Source organism: Rhodnius prolixus, unplaced genomic scaffold (genome assembly GCF_049639745.1).
Source record: "Rhodnius prolixus isolate KJV_2025 unplaced genomic scaffold, Rpr scaffold_2, whole genome shotgun sequence".
Classification (NCBI taxonomy): Eukaryota; Metazoa; Arthropoda; class Insecta; order Hemiptera; family Reduviidae; genus Rhodnius; species Rhodnius prolixus.
This window is the reverse complement of record NW_027411592.1, coordinates 11,406,318-11,418,651: the sequence shown is the minus strand read 5'-3', so window position 1 is coordinate 11,418,651 and position 12,334 is coordinate 11,406,318. Positions and strand designations below refer to the sequence as shown.

Genomic DNA, 12,334 nt, shown 5'->3' with positions numbered 1-12,334 from the left:
CCTAAATCTTTGAATGATAAAGAAGTCCATGAACACCTGGTCATCAGCCCAGTTCGTTTCTACCATACCTGTTTCTTATATCTAAATATTAATTTATTACTGTATCGCCTGAATATTCTGTATAATTACTTTTAAAATAATTAAATTCATTCCTTAAACTGCAGAAATAATTATTTTTTAATTAAAATTTTAAGAATATGCAATTAGTAATTTTCCCTTATTGTCATTGTTGGGCCCTTTAAGAACATACATTTTCGCATCTATGCAATGTGAATTTTCCAGAACAAAAAAAATGGCTTTGAACATACAAGATTTTCCTCAACTTCTGTTTTTCTTCGCTGAATTTGGACTTAGAACAGGTTCTCTGTCAAATAAAGAACTTAAGGGAAACGTAACTTCCTAGCATCCCACAATAATTCACGGTCGTGATTTTTTTTATCTCTAACTCCACTCTGATTTCTCTCCTCATAAAGGGAGCCTTTTTTCATGAAACGCCCTGAATTGTTCTCAGTAGTGTAGTATTTTTTAATAATATGGAGCGTAAATACTTCAAAAGTTAGAAACTTATAAGATTCATTTCAGCATTTACCAAGTATGTAAATAAGTTTAGCTTAATGATGATCATTAACTTGATTAATTGAAGATTGAATATATTAGCTTTTAATACTTTCATTCGCATTTGTATAAATATATTTTATTTGCTATAATCTGAGAAGAAAATTCTTTTTGTTTTTTAATCTGTGCCGTATTCATTTGAAAGAATATGAAAGAAGTTCATTTAAATGTGTGGTAAGGCCACCTTCATAAAATAGATATGATATTTATAATATGCATGTTTTACCAAGAACTATGGATAATAATAAATTTAATCCTAACTCTGTAGATATTATCTACATTTACCTAATATGATTTCACATGTACACAGTAATCGATAAATACTTATACCTCAAAATGTATATTTACCTTGATATACATATATATAGTTAACGCATAATCTTTCTTGGATCGGTTATCTTTGAGCAGACAGTGCACAACTAGGAGGGGCTCTTAAAACTAACATCCGTCTACAACTAGTTTTTTGTACTCCATTGAATTATAAATATGGCAAACTGAATATTATTAAAGCATTTACATTCTACTTTCAATTTTAACCAGACCGGATTTCTTTCAAATCACACAACAGTGAGAGATTTTACTTCCTGTGTGAGCTTTTTATTTTCCATTTACATAATTACATAACAAAAGTTTAAGAAATGTAATCCAATATATTCTTTTACTGACGTGATATAATAAAAAGTTTCTGTATCAAAATTTGGCTTTTTCTTTTAAACATTAATGTATTAAAGTAAGGGGACAAAAAAACTGGTCAGAATTCAGTTACATAATGTGTTCTTAAGTTAAAAGATTTTATTTATCTACGAACATCTATCTGTTTAGGAAAGGATTTATAGTTTGAACAAAGCTCAAAGAACACTTAGGACCAAGAAGTGCTTTTTCAAATTGGTTAGTGTTCATCTCCCGCAACTCAAAAAAACGGAAAATACTTCCCTTAGGTGAAACTAATGAACGCGTTAAGATTTTAAGTCAAAATCGAGTAACCGAATACTTCCGTAAATGGTGCTTCATTTTACTGAAGAGATATTGCAGTTAATTTTCTCGAAAACAGATTTGGCGATTACCTTTGTGTGTTTAAAGTGCGTCAAACATCTGAGGTTATTTGGCGCCACGGTTAGAGGCGAGACCTGCGAAGCTAATATGTATTGTTGTGGTACTGGGTCCCGGTCTTTAGGCCTTGGATTTTATTTAATGGTAATAAAAAAAGAAATTTACAGTAAATTATGTTTGCTAGTCGGCTCCGTCCAGGACACCTAATTGGTAGTTGGACGTTAAGACCGACCCGCCTGAAAAAATAGGCGACTACTTTACTTACTTACATCTGAGGTAATTGAAGCCCGAATGGTGTCGCAACACTAAACAATGAGCTGCAAGAAGCTCTTAGGAAGAGAAAATTTAAGGGCCAGCGTCCCTTATAACTTTTATTTGTATTATTGACGAGACAAATTCGATTAAGGGCACTTCTGGGTCCTTGTTCTAAGTGAGAGAAACTCGGTATGACCCTTTCATTCCAGCGTTTTTTCTTTCGTTTTTTGAACTATAAACATTTAAATGAAGAGTGTTGAGCTGAACCTCTCTCTTTCATTACGACTTTCTTGGATTTAGAAATCAGGATTGCTTAAGTCATGAAATCGCAGCGGTAGGGGGGGAGCTTACGTGACTTGCAGAGTTTAGAGGGCGGATATTTGAGGTTAAACAGAAAGTGGCTGTCCCATTACGAGATATACAAGTTCTATTAATTAGCCCTTGGCTTGTTGTGAGCTCCAATTACCCATACATTTCACCATTTCCGATTTAAGCCAATTAAATAGGCTGCATTTAAGTATGTTCTATGGTTTCTTCCGAGAAGTTTTATTTACGCTTATTAGGTAATGTGATCGCGTAATATTTATAGGGGTTAAAAAGGTTCAAAGCAAATATCACCAATAAAGATTTTTTTTTTTGTCATTCTTCATTCTTTCATATGTTTGCTAATATTTAATTTTAACAATTCTATTTTTGCGTGGAATGTAACAGACGTTCCAAAAAATTTTATATTTTAAATCAGTTATGAAAAAATATTTAAAGTTAAAAGATTTAATCTCTCCAAAACTCGAAGAAATAGACAAAAAGCTGAAAAAAAATTCAAGATTATTCAAGATTCATTCGAAATTATAAGATTGTCTTGCAAAAAATGAATCATTAGGGCTGCTCTTATTTCTTTCTTGATCAATTTTCAGAGTGGTAGCTTTTTTCATTGATTTTCTTTGATTCATTTAAAGGAATGACTCCTGAAGTTTCACACTATGTTCACTCTTTGCTTAGCAGGCCCATAACTTTCACTACCATCCTTGCCACATTTCACATACTTGGAATAGAATCTGAATTCGATTCCACTCTTGAACATGTATTTATAATTTTAACAATTTTAAGAATCATCTGTTTTCCACTAGTTGAGTTTAAGAACCAAATTATGCGTAACGAACACATGTGTTCGTTAACCATTTGACAGCTGACCATTACAGTTAATTCCACATTCCTATTAATTAGTACTGTCCGATATGTTAGTCCTATAGAGGTCGTTTGTTCGCTGCGTTAATCTTGGGTCTATTGCCAGGGAGATTTTCCTTGAGATGAAAGGAGCTGGAATGTCTGCCTCAGTAATAGGAGACTAGCTCCTACCGGAGGCTGTAGGCCTTTAGGTCTGTCCTCTACATAAATCTATAACTTTTACTTCAATCACCTTTTTGTAAGGAACGATCCCGTATCATGGACATGCTGAATGTCAATTTAGGGACCAGTCATTGAATGTAATGCCTAGATTTCACAAACTGCTTGGTACTAGTAAGAATTAAATATTATTCAAATAATATAGAAGAAAAATTTTTGAGTTAGTACCCAGAGAATTTGAATCGTTGTGTTCGCACCAGATTTTATCTTATCTTGAGCATAAATCTTTTAAGGCAAATAGGTAGAAAAACAGAGACTTTTAGTGCTTGTGTGTGGAGGGCTTAACATGGCCACCAACCAACTAGATCTCCAAACAAACAATACAATAGAAGAGAGTCTGCTGCCATCTGTTGTTGCATTCCTTATCTTCTTCCAGTTAACAACTGTAAGACCCCTCTCTTAAGGATGTCGGTCTGTTACCTCGTTTATCCTTATTTAGTCTTCACCACAATATACCTCTTCCACAACCAATACTTTCCTTTAAACCGGTGAAACATTAAACTTCTTTTTAAATATGAACAAAATATTATAAGAGATGTGTGGGTTGGAGGAGGAGATAAAGTTCCAAACTCCCCCTCTCTTGGCGTGCGCGCGCGTGTGTATGTAGGAAGGTTTGTGTAAAGGGCGGCCAGCAGATTGAAAGTTGCTCCCTCTAAGAAGGGGCTGCTAGACTGTTTACGGTGAGGGCTGCTGCAGGTGTTTCCTTCGTGTAGAAGGGCTGTTGTTACTGCACCACATGTACACTTGTTTCCTCCTCCTCAAATCACCCTTCATTCGGCTCCACTTCATACCCTGCCATCTTTTTTCATTCTTTTATCACTCAATTTTTGGATAAATTTTCCGGATTTTCACTTGACAGAAAAACTGTTGAAATTAAATGGATTTTTTGCTTGGTATCTCCAAAAATTATCTTCTAAACATTTTTTCCCAATTTGCGATTCCAATTTCACCATCAATCCCAGTTTTAAGAATTCATCTTTTCCATAGACATGTGCAACTAAAGCCCTAAGACAGTCTCTCTTAAAATTAATAAAAAGTTTTTGAGTTGCCACTTTTAATTTCAATACCTTTTTCGAATATCCTACAGTGGAAGATTGTTCGCTAGTGGACTTGACTTTCCTATCTTCCCCAATCTCTTGGTTAGCATACGTGATCAGTCGCTTGAAGGAGATATTAGAGAGAACTTTAATGTGTAGATAGCAGTGAGATGCCCCTATAATTTGAAGTTGAGAAAGAATTTTATTTCTCTGATTTACAATTCAAATAAATCGGATCTGGAATAGGCGCTTCAATACCTGTATAAATAGAGAGCAGATAAAAAAGACACAAACAAATCTTACCTTTTATATTATTTGAAATAAAGAAAATTAATATCTCCTCTTTGTTGGGAAAATTATGGATCCTTGCAATTATGGATTCCGGTATTAGTTTCTTTAAAAAGAAGAAGCTTTGCAATTGTTTCACATTTTCAAAATTGTTTAAACCAGAAACTAATGTTTTGAGGTCTCCTCTACCTAAATAAAATATACTATAATGTATATATAAATATATATGTATAATATTAATGGTATTGCTTTAATCTTTTAAGCAAATCTGTTATTCCGATTAATTTTTCAGATGATAATTTTGTTTCAATGAACTCGATTTGCATTAAATTTGGCATGCTAACTGCTTACCTTTTGATCAATCACATTTATTCGAAAGATTCTTCAAGATTAGTTTAAGCGGCTGTCTAAGATAGATATCTTCAACTCCACTAACTGTTGACTATATTTTACAGCAGGCCTTCTTCTAAACCAACCAACCTTCTTCAAATCTTCTTAGAACCTTTTTCAAAGAGTTCTAAACAGTGCTCATCTGTAGATCAATCATTGTCACAATTCTTTGTTCAAAGGACGCCCCCCTCTTGTCTTCTACATCTAAATTGAAGCAAACTAGCATTCGGTAAAAATCCCTTGAGCTAATCATAATTTGGGAAGATGCCACAACATCATGAGATATCAAGGTTATTATATCGTTTGTTCATTTCTTCCTCGTCCAGTTCTGTACTTGATTATCTATTTCAATGAACATTCGCTGGTTATAAATCTTTGAAACAAAACTGTGCTTATTGGCGACCTCAGTCAGTTCTTAAAAAGATCTAATCATAAACGTAGCAAATGTTTTATTCAAAAAGTAATCTACATGTTAACAAAATCAATAATAAAATAACAACAAAAAAATGTTGGCATTTGATACATGGAAAAAGGAAACAAACCGTGGGTGTGTGACAGAGAGTGGTGGAGAAACATTAAAGGAATGCCCTGTGAGAAGTTACAAAGCATCCGGACTGGAGAGCACGTGATAAACACATCAAAAAGAAAAAAAAAAGATGAGGGGATTCACAAAAAAAATTGTTAGAGTGACTCTAAAAAGAAGTAGAGAATAGAAATTAATAATAAACAAAAAAAAAATGAAGAACAAAACTCTAATGGGCTTTAGAATCTGAGGTTCACTGTAGCACGACCCACCGCCGACCTCAGCTTTTTACCTCAGCATCCCTCTCTTCTCTTCCGATCGTCCATCTTGGATTATAAAACTAATTTTCTTAAAACACGAAAGCTAATGATATTATAATAATTTCTTTTAGAAGAAACAACAAGATATTAAGAAACCTGCAGCAGGTTGAATACACCTTAGAGGTCGTTCTTTTTTCTTTTCTTTTTTTTTTTTTGTCAACAGATGACAGTATGCTTATAATTCTTCACCTTTTAAGGATAATTAGCCATCTTTATAAATATATAATTCAAAACTTAACAATTAATTATAATGGTTTTTGGTCTCGCTAAGATTGCCCTCAATAACTACTTTACTTTTGTTAAATTTCCCCACAAGCAATCTTTTCTATTGTTGACGTCTATTCAACGTCCAGCACGACTAAGTAGTCATATTTTTAGAAAAAGTTTTATGATAATTTGGTGTAGCAGAAGCTACCATCACCAAATAATTAACCGAGTCATCATCTCCCAACTGTTAACTGCTAAGTTTGCTCACCAATTTGCCCTCTAACGTGCAATTTCCCTGTAAAGAAAGAAAATCTATTTGAGTAAAGACATATGGTTTCTTGAGCTTTAAAAAAGTTTGTAGGGGGATACTGGATCGTAGTTAAAGTAATGAAAATTATAATCACCAATTATAGACTCTACTCTATTTGCTTTACTTACTTTATACCGGAGATACTTGTGCTGGAGATACCAGAAATTTGTCAGCGAAATGAAGCAATCCCTGACTACATATACTATAACATTCTACTCATTGACTACAAAAAGTACAAATTTATTTCTTTGTCGAAATCTGTAGCTACTACAAAAGGCCTGTAGTAAAAATTTATTTTTATGCACAGGTGAATCCTGTAAATTCTTCGCCTTCTTAAAAGAAGGAAAAATCGTGTTTTCTTTATCGCTTATTTTCCCTTAAACAGATCACAAGATTAAACAACGACTTGAAACTACACTCAACTCAGAAATGAACCAACTGATATCGCAATATTGTTATAAAGTAAGTGCACCCTTGTAAAAGTGATACGTGGCTTCGGTTGCTCTTATAGGCCGGTGGACCAATTTGTTGCCTCCGTCTGCACAAAGCTAAGCTTTTTTTTTCCGTACCCTAATCAACCTTTCCAAGTTTGCTAAGTTTTGATTCTCAAAATTATAAGCCCTTCTCGCAAGCTTTTTAAATTGGCAAGGAATCTGCAACATGCCTTCGGAATTTCTCTAATCAACCTTACCAAGTTACATATCGAAACTGGTCAGAGGTCTGTGAAAGGTATCCCTTTACTGGTTCCCCCCATCGAAGCAAAATTTGACTTCCGACGATCCAAGGGCTCAACTACAAGGGGCTGGTCATATTCCGATGAATATTAGCGAGATAACTTTTCGAGTTATTTTACCTACTAACCAATTACTACCTTCAAGAACATTAACAAATCTAGAACTGTGTAGCGTATACGTTAGTGGTTACAACAGCATCATTATTAATTGATATTACTTATATTAACATCCGGTACTGTTGGATGTATTTAAACATATGGTACGGTTACATTAAAAAGCAGAACAAAAAACGAAGCGCTACTTAATTTCTTTATTATTTTTTTTTATTTGTTAAATATTACTTTATTAGTAAGTAGTATGTATTAATGTAGTACCTAAATAATGAAATCTTAACACTAAATAAGTTACATATGTTTCTTTAAAATATTCCCCCTTCCAAAGGTTTTATACCAGTTTTACTTTACTGTAGCGACCTGTCGAATGATACGTACGTATAATGCGAGTTTTCGTTTTTGTTTCTCGGTGTATACGGACTGGTAGCAGACAGACAGATTCTCACACTTTTTCTATGTGCTCCTCAAAAACTGATATTTCCTTTGAAAATTCTAATTTTATTATAATAAATGTTTTCTCTTACTACAGTAAGAGAAAGAAACAGTGATATTAATTAGATCGCGAACCTCTTAAGAACCTCTTACAATTTCGAATATATAAACATATTCGAGTATATAAACACAGTTTTTTATTCTACTCTACGTGGGATACCACGAAACATTTGATGTCTTTTTATTTTGTAAATATTAAAAAAGTATTCTTGTTTACAACAAGCCAAGTTTATATTTTACATCTTAAATAAACAGTCTTGTTACGCTTTTGTTACGTTCTGAATTCAAATCATTATTATCCTTTTAAGGAACAGTTAATTCTATTCTTGTCCAATTAGTTGAATGGGCGGCCCGAGACTCGTGCCTTATTTAACCTTACTCATCTGTAAGAGGAAAGTTTAACTTTAGCAGAGGAAAGTTTATTTTGTAGTTATACTAATCTGAAGTTTATAACTATAATCGAATTGTGTTACTAACTTTCACACTAGTTACTCTTGCTGCTGTTATTTCATTTACTTAGTTTCTTCAAAATAAAACTAAGAGAGAGCTCACCCTTGATGGTAAGAATTGTTGTTCTAATTTTACTGGCTAAGATTAATGGGTCTACTCTGCCAGGTAACGCTAGTTGTATTCTTCCCTCGTCAAATAAACCTTAACCGTACTATTGTTAAATTCCTAACTAATTAAGGAAAAATAATAATTCTTTTGTTTAAATAAAGCTTTCAACAAAAGTGACAGAATTATTAGGGTTTTTTTTTTCCATTTTCATCTGTGGTTTTGGGAGCTTGTAGCCTTTTTCTGAGCACTGCCAGCCCCCGTACAGTATTCCTTGTGGATAACAGTGACTATCGTCAGATAGTTTGCTGTTAGAGGGTCCTAGGTAGAGTAGATATCTATGGCCGGCAGTTGGATTCAAACCCACTATCTCCGCTTAGGAATCCAGTACACCAACCATTGAGTTAATTGTTATTATCTATCTAAAATTATTATTTTTTTGTGTTTCACTCAGTTTTCTTTTAAATTTTCCAAGTTATGTAGACCATCGGTTAAAAAAAGAAAAAATGTCCTTCTAACGTGGACAACTCTTACATAATAGTTAACATTCTATGTAACAGATGCTGGAGAATAAAGAAAGATAAAAAAAAAACTCTGTGAATAAACGGTACTTTTTATTAAAAATAATAAAAAGGAACTCCTGGTGGAGTCTTATAGAGGCAGTGAAGAACAGACGACCAGTGAACAAAGACATACCAGCGTCTCCGAAACTTCGATTATTAACTTGGTAGCTATTGTAGCTAGCCTCTCTAGCACGGAAAGAAGCTCTTAGACCTTCTTTGTGAAATCTCGCCTCTTTAACCTTAGATATAACTTAACTTCTTAAGTATTGTACTTTTTAAATCGTAACTATAATCAACTTATTGATGTCTCTTTAACATTTTAAAGTTTGTAAGCGACCTCTAAATTGTTAACCAAAAAAATCTGGTTTGAAGTGTTTTTAATTTTTCTTAAAAAGAAGTATTTGAAGAGCACGGGCCAAAAGAAGAAGAAGCCAGCAAAACAGCTGCAAAGGGGCCTCCCATTACTTAGGAACTGATTAGTTACAGGCGGACTGATCCTAAATTCAGCTTCTGCAATCCTTACGAAGTTTTTATTCCGATGGAAAAGCTTGGAAGCTAAACTGCTTCTGTCAGGAGGTGGTGTGGTAGAAGGAAAAGAGGAAGGGATTGGAGCCGGCGATTAATCTAAAGTTTCACTCATGGTAAGTCTAGGCTAGCTAACCAAAGTCTCGCTGACGGACCTAGTTGCTACATCTGTCTAGCAGATGAGGATCGTAAGATAAAACCTAATTAATTCTGGAGAAATCATCTTCTCGGACAGCTAACTTATCCTACGGTCAGTCTAGTGTGGTCGTGGCGAGAATTGGTAGCCAACAATAGTCTTACTCTTTCGGGTGCCCGATCATTCGATAGGAGTCAGGGGAAATAAGTCGGCAGACCTCCTGACCCTTTCAGCATGGAGGTTTTAATATTCGACCAACTCTTTTCTTCTTTGTATTTCTTTCGTCCGTTGGCAAATTCATCCCTATAGTTTAGTGTGCATTGCTCTGCTTACAATCAGAAAGGGAATTGAGTTACTGAAAGCAATTCCCAAATGTTGTAAACTTAAATTGTGCAAAACAAAGGGTTTTGATTCCTTAAACGAGAATTTAGAGCATTTCTTCGTTCGAGAGTTGGATCTCTTACTTTCTTTACCTTCTCACTTCTTTGTGTCGTCATTTCTACCCTCATCTTGCCGAGTAAGGTGCATACAAATTTGCCGTTAATGACTTTCCGTTCGAGATTGATCTGAACACTCCATATTACGTGAATGTCCGCTTAGAAACTTCGCGATAAAACTCCGGATGCCAGGTACATAACTCTAGTCCAACTCTGTATCCAGATCGTATCCTATGTAATAGCAGTCTAATTTTAGAGGACCGATTTATTGCAAAAACCTTCCTGTTAAACAGGGTGATGTAATGTTAAAATCGAGTTGATGATTCACTCTCTAAGGCAGTTTCAGAAAGGATATTACATTAAATTATAAAATGTAGACATTTCTTTGATCTATTTTGTAACAATTTTATTTATTTATTTAAGTAAAATTACTCTTTTTTCTGGGATTATTTATTTGTGTTAATTTATCATTTATTTGATTGTTTGTAACTTGTTTAAATAGAATAAATATAATATATTCTGTATTCACAACGATTTTGTGAAAGATTTGATTTTTATTGCAAAAAAAATTATGTCTAATTTAAATTGCAAATTTTGTAATCAAGAGGAAGAAAGTTCCAATCGATAGTTGATTGCTTGAGTAACATAATACGCTATCAACAGTCTTTTTTTTCGTCAAACATTATATATTGGTTTGGTTACATTAATATATTTGTAAGTTCTACTTCTCACGATATCTTTAATACTTTTGAACAAATGCTGGCTTAGCATTTGTTAGCCTAGACTAACCAGTTGAAAAAACCAGAACTTAACTCGAAGAGATCTGTCTTTGTTAACGCGTGAAAGTCAATTTTGCAATCTGTCTCATTTTAAATGAAATGCATGAAATTTAAAGCGTAAACCACAATTTGCATGTGAAATTAATCTTATTTCATTTAAGTAAAGCGCCCTCATTTTTATTCACATAATTGTTTGAGGTAATAAATAAATAATAACCTATTAAAATAAAATAACTTAGATTCCCTTTAAATTGGCAATTTTGCAAAGAAAGAAATTTTTATGATTGATATTTTATGACTACTTCTGATATCTAAGATAGGAAGGTTTCCTTCAGCTTTTCTTACTTCAATTCTGGCAACATTCCACCTCCTGGAGTCACCTTAGACGAGTACTGAATTGTTACCCCTTAAAATAACTGTGCAGGCTCGCCTCAGAATTGAAAATGATCCAAACGAATTAAGTATACTCAACTTTACCTAAAATTATTATTACGAACTTAAGCATCTCAACCAGTCATTACAAAGTATTTTTTTTTTTCAAAAACCCGATAGATCTCTTAAGAAACAATAGAACTTTTGTTCCTATTTAACAGAAAGCAAAGGAATTCTGAGCTACTAATACACCCATGATTTTATCCTATTCTTTAGTAATTTCAATATTTGTTGAAATAAATGAAAGAAGCATAGTTTAGAACATTTTTTAATACAATAAATTATAGAATAAAAAAGCTTGATTTATAACGTGTCCAATAAATTGAACAGTTTGTATGAACAGCTGTTCACTCAGCTGAGTGCGATTCGAAAAGGAATGCTATGTAACAGCATCCATTTTGTAAAATCCAAAAATTGCCAACTTTTTTTTTGTTTTCACCCCATTGTCTTGAGTCACTACGAATCGATTTTGGATTCTTCCTCTGCTAACATTCATTGAAAACAAAATAAAAAAGCATCTGCTATGGACGCAATGATTCCGGGGGTTTGACTTTTGTGAAGTTCACATGGTGTTGACTCTGCATTTGCTTTCTAAGAAAAAGCGGGAAGCTGCAAGGGAGAACTTCTCCTAGTTCAGAGAACCTAAACTATCTGCGGTGTGAGAACTGCAACATGCACTCCTCCCCCTGCCAAAAATTATTGTTCTTCGCAGTCTTAAATCTAAATATTTCTTCATCGCTATTATTATAATTCTTTTGTCCTTATTTATTTAATTAATTTTTCCACATCTGTCTTTAAAAAAAAAAAAAAAGAGATGTATCATGCGGTAGACGGGATAATGTTGGGGAAATTTGAGACTTTATTCATAAAACGAAAACTTTGTCCATATGCTTGTGCGGTCAGTTCTGTAAGTGGCCTCATGCAACTTTTTTTTTTTTAAGCTTTTTTTTAATTAATTTTATTTTTTTGTTTCCACTTGAAGTATTAGCATATCATGTGGCTCTCTCCTTTCCAAGTTGTCTCTAGAAATCAGCGGCGCAGCATGACATACCCGCACCGTTACCAAACGAGAACACACAAACTAAATCTTAACGTTCCCAAAAGCAACAAACTTGTTAAACAAGAATAACGCGTACATAATTTCACTTGTTTAGAAAGAGTTTAGTGTT

The 12,334-nt window shown here is 33.6% G+C and overlaps 2 protein-coding genes across 2 annotated transcripts in view; both read left to right on the top strand.

Annotated features, from left to right (window-relative positions):
- LOC141450437 (uncharacterized) overlaps positions 1 to 12,133 on the top strand; it is a 66,683-nt gene extending 54,550 nt beyond the window's left edge. The window contains exon 17 of the transcript XR_012456109.1: positions 8,854 to 12,133. The gene's annotated coding sequence lies outside the window, so the exon portion shown is untranslated. The remainder of the gene's footprint in view (positions 1 to 8,853) is intronic.
- LOC141450440 (meteorin-like protein) overlaps positions 1 to 12,334 on the top strand; it is a 55,652-nt gene that overhangs the window by 23,704 nt on the left and 19,614 nt on the right. The gene's annotated exons all lie outside the window — the stretch shown is intronic.